At 41.2% G+C, this 5,027-nt stretch overlaps 1 long non-coding RNA gene across 1 annotated transcript; it reads right to left on the reverse strand.

Annotated features, from left to right (window-relative positions):
• Positions 1-404: 404 nt before the first annotated feature.
• Positions 405-3,914, reverse strand: LOC140213608 (uncharacterized). The gene is made up of 3 exons (XR_011890515.1): positions 3,769-3,914; positions 3,524-3,634; positions 405-948 (listed from the first exon to the last, which is right to left on the reverse strand). It is a non-coding gene; the product is annotated as an uncharacterized lncRNA (long non-coding RNA).
• Between the last annotated feature and the right edge of the window lie 1,113 nt (positions 3,915-5,027).

Here is a 5,027-nt window from a genome sequence, read left to right on the forward strand (position 1 = left end):
ATAGAACTATTGTGACAAGTGCAGTTGTTCAGCAGGTGCTCATTTAATCACTCGTATGCGTTGCAATACGACATCCAATAACCTTCGTTAACGAAGTGTTTATCTTTATTGCGTAGCTTTTACTTCACTTTCCTACCACACTTTCATTTGACACGAGCTTTCGTAAACGAGAGAAAATGTGAGTTGTATCCTCTGCGCATTTAACAAGGCATGCTGAATGATCGGTGAATAGTTTGACAATTTCTGAGTTACTGTATTTCACCATTATCGTAGTACAAATAAAACAATATAACTGAGCATGCAAAGTACGAGAGCTTAGGTTTATCTTTACACACTTACGTTTTGGTCTTAGTTAGGCAGATGTCGACGTATACATAGATGTCACGGAAAATGTGAGCGCCATAGTAAACATAAACATCTGACAAATATTCAGGCTACTAGAGAAGGCACCCTACTTCCTTCTCAGCTCAACATTGCGAGTGAATGCACCGCAGTGACGTCAGCAAACTCCATGTGCCAAAAGGCTATAACGGACACAAGGAAGTTATTGCTTCAGCGAAAGAAAGAAATAAAGAAACAATCTAGAAAGTGAAAATTGCAACAGCATTTATTGTAGCAATAACTTTTATTAGAGTGTCTTGTTCCTATTATCTTCGACATTTAGTTGCTTTTTTTTATTTTTTTTGTTGCGAGGTCGTTACAAAATAAATGAACAGTTTCCTGCGTAGCTCTTTTACTACAGCGCTGATTAGCGTCCTTATTTTCACCGTACTGCTCAACTCCGTGCCTATAAGGAGAAAGGTCAACTTTTGTATATTTCCGTTAACCAGTATATCCTTAATATGTTTTGATGACCAGACAGGGTGTGGACCTTTACTATAGCACCACAATTACTCCACTTGAGGCAGTCATCTATCACCATTGCTTGCAGGCACCTTCCTTGCATTTCTGAAAATGTGAAAATAGAAACAGAGCTAACGTGGGGCTGGTTAGTGCGCAGTATAGATAAAACAAGTCACAGCGCATAGGACAGGGAAAACGCCAGGAACGGACAAGCGTCCACTGTCAAGCAAACTAGATGGCACAGAGTGTACAGCAAAATTTACAATTTATTACTTTTGGTCGTAATGTATAAGTGTGCCGAACGGAGAGAGGGGTAGACAAGCATGCAAAATACAAAGCACAAACGCAAGAAAAGCAACTAAAGCAACCATGACAAAGCTATACAAACGTCTATGATTATGGCCTATGTGTCGCTTTTTCTTCTTTCTGTTCAATAAGTATTTATGCATGAACAACACGGCAAGTTCTTTTTAGCTTCTTTGGACACTGGCAAAAAAATATACCCCTTTTGTGTTACACGTAATAGTTCTGCGGAAACCCGCAAGGTGGAGAGAATCGATTAAGGGAAAATGAGACATCCACCTAATCATAGCAATTCTCGTAGTAGTTCTGCAGGTTTCCGCAGAACTATTACGTGAAACCCTTGCCTTTGCTTCGAGTTGTTGACATATTCGACTTCGCCCTGCTATTTGCTAGCTGTGTGGTTAACTCAGATGGTAGAGTGGCTGCCCCGGAAAGGCGGTGGTCCCGGGTTCGAGTCCTGGACCAGGACGAATTTTTCTTCAATTGTGAGGCTTTCCTTTCGAGGAACACGTATGGTTTTCCTTTGTAGCAATTGCTACGATTAGGTGGATGTCTTATTTTCCCTTAACCTTTTGTGTTAGTGCGGAAACAAATTGAGACTAAGACAGACAACACTCAAGAGCTGAAAACTGGTTTTGTTTATCGCGTCGCGCAAAAAATAGGCTACATGTAGGTTCCACGTAAACAAGTTCCGATTAATAACTTCCGTGGAACTTATTCTAATTCTACGGAACCCATCTATCGCATGACGCTATAAACAAAGGCAGTTGGTATTATTCGCTCATATTGTGTCTGTCTCGGACTTCGCTTCTCTCGCTCTTTTGTCGCCAAGACGAGCAAACAGCCCAACGTCCCCGCTTTTGAATTTGTGTGTTTGGAAGGCAAGGATGTGGCACTTCATTGGGATACCGAGGACAGCGCGAAACGCAGTGAAAATCAAATTTAAAGGTGTAGTGATTTAAAAATATGCGGAGAAAATGGAACAGGGAACTCCTTGGGGTTTTCTGTATTGCAGCTAAGATTAAACGAGATAGATCATTTTGAACGTGTGTCCGCATGTAGGAAAGATGACTGCCGGTTTAGTAAAAGAACAGGGTTTTGAAGAATGCATAGACACACTGCCACTAGCAACAGATATTGAATCTCAGATAGATGAGCCTAGGAAATAGGCCGGACTTGGGTGGGCGAAGCCAGCGTAGTATAGGGTTTTTTTGGCGAGAAAGTGCGAGGTGCCCTTGTTTTTGATGTAGTGAAGTTTAGACGGCAGCTGAGATTATTATGATGCTGCTAAGTAAAGATAAAAGTAGCAGTTCAGGATATCGCACTTGCTAAAGAGCTAGCTTTCAATTTTTTTCTTGAACTACTCTGACAGTGCATATGATTAAACTAAAAAAAATCATTAGCCCTTCCACTCTGTGAAGAATAACGAGCAGCGAAGCTGTGGTGTGTTTTGCCTCATTCGACGCATCTACGTATACCTAGGTATTATTATTATTATTATTATTATTACTATTATTATTATTATTATTATTATTATTATTATTGTTGTTGTTGTCGTTGTCGTTGTTGTTGTCGTCGTCGTCGTCGTTGTTGTTGTTGTTGTTGTTGTTGTTGTTGTTGTTGTTGTTGTTGTTGTTGTTGTTGTTGTTGTTGTTGTTGTTGTTGTTGTTGTTGTTGTTGTTGTTGTTGTTGTTGTTGTTGTTGTTGTTGTTGTTGTTGTTGTTGTTGTTGTTGTTGTTGTTGTTGTTGTTGTTGTTGTTGTTGTTGTTGTTGTTGTTGTTGTTGTTGTTGTTGTTGTTGTTGTTGTTGTTGTTGTTGTTGAAGGACACAGACAACGAATACATCTTTCGACTGTGGAGTGATTTATTCTTATTCTTTTATGAAGTAGTGACATGTGCAAGTATCGCCGCATGGCAGGCGGGAATTCTACAATATTTACAACTTCCCTGTGAACTACGTACTTATGAAAAGTAGATGAAACTCGGCGTAATGTTAGAGCCGTCTTACCGGCCAATTTAAGTATGATTGATCGTTTCGGGATAATTTCGATGAAACACGAGTAAAGCCATTTTCTGTTACCATACTCCGTCCGCAGATGGCCATGTATTGATAGCAGATAGGAATTCTGTAACGTTTACAACTTCGCTGTGAACTAATTGTGACGAGTAAATTAAACTCGCCGTAGTGAAACTCGTCTTAGCGGCCAATGTCAGCATTATTTTTTTCAAGATACCTGCATTATATTGAGAGCTACAGAGCATTCAAGAGAAACTGGAGACGAAACTTTTTTCGTGTCGACGCGACACGTAGACGGGCGGACACCGCCGACCGCAGGAGGGTAGCTACGCACAGCTTGGCTGTAAAAAGAGCTTGTTACCATTTCCGGGCGAGTACTGTCGCAAGGAGTCCCGTCGAGTGCGTCTTTGAACGTCTGACTTCGGGGCCCCAATTGACACCGTAACCTGCATCTACGAAGGTCAGAATCACGCTGTAGGCAAAAGAGAAAATGTCTTAATATTTAAAAAAGAGAAACGTACGTGCTCGAAGCGGTTAATCTAAGAAAGGTTGTGCTACGCATGCCGCAACGACGAAATGACTATCGAGGCAAATAGTATGCCTTACCTTAATGTAGGCGACGTTCTTATATGTAGAGAAATACTTCTTGCAGAATTCTGCTCCGTTCAACAGCTCTCCCGGCAGTTTAATATTGTTGCTAGGCAGTACAACGACTTCAGGATTTGTATTAGTTTTCAGGCACGCAGAACCACTTAATCTGTGTATAGTTAAAAAGCGAGGCTACGTTATGTGTTGGACGACCTCCAGAGTAGAAGTTCCAAATTCATAATAACATTCGAAACGAAGGGCAAACAATAAATTTGTCCTTCGCAAAAATTTATATTGAAAGAGCTTTTTTTCGCTTGCAAGATGTCTTAAACAACGGAACATGCTGTTTTGTTTCTTTTTCTGTGTTTCCCCTGTTCAGACAATAGTAGACGGTGTTGGTTGAAGTATGTTAATCGAAACAGCAGGCATGCGTCGAAAATAGCAATGTCCAGGTGGCTAATCAAAAAAGTTTCACTAATCGCTGATTTGTTTCCTTTAAGACACATCTTTCAATTGCAAAACTGAAGGCCGCTTATCTTGAGACTTCCACCACTTTCGAGATATCAAGCGTCTCCATGGTCTGCTGTAAAATGCACTGACGTTCCAGTTAAGATTGTCCGGCGCTTCAAAAGGGACACTGTTAGGAAACTCTAACCTGGAGCGGCAATGTGTAGCACATTTTAAGAACGAATATGCCGAAAGTGATGCTACAGAGATTTGCAATTTCTGCTGAGCAGACGTGAAATCATTTCTGCTCAGCCTCGATTTGCCGCGAGGGTGGCGATACGGTCTCGTTGGTCGGTCGTCATTGGATGGTGCCTGGATAGTGCAGCAAAACACGGTCACAAGAAGAAACGAACCGATGAAAAGAAGCCCTTACTATAGACAACGATATCGTATTTCCAGGATTGGTCGTACTTAAACACACACTCAAAAAATCACATGCACAGCGATATCAACCTCGAAGATACATACATGACGGCATAAAAACAATATAAAACCGGTACGCCAAGAAAACACCAAGGAAACCTAAATGATACATTGCAAATGCGGTAAGCTTTCATGGCATGCGAAAATAATCCAGTTCTCTCGCGGCCATGATGGTGACGGCTTGCTGATGCATTGGTCAGCGGCCGAGAAGATTTACGCAGTTTGTATAATTATTCTTGCACACTAGGACTTATTTATCCCTGTCTGTAATAGCGGTGTCCATTAAAAGAGGGCGACATGTACACGTTTTGCAACAAAACGCAAGAAAACCGACACCTGATACACAG

The sequence above is a fragment of the Dermacentor andersoni genome, chromosome 10 (assembly GCF_023375885.2).
Source record: "Dermacentor andersoni chromosome 10, qqDerAnde1_hic_scaffold, whole genome shotgun sequence".
In the NCBI taxonomy this organism is placed as follows: Eukaryota; Metazoa; Arthropoda; class Arachnida; order Ixodida; family Ixodidae; genus Dermacentor; species Dermacentor andersoni.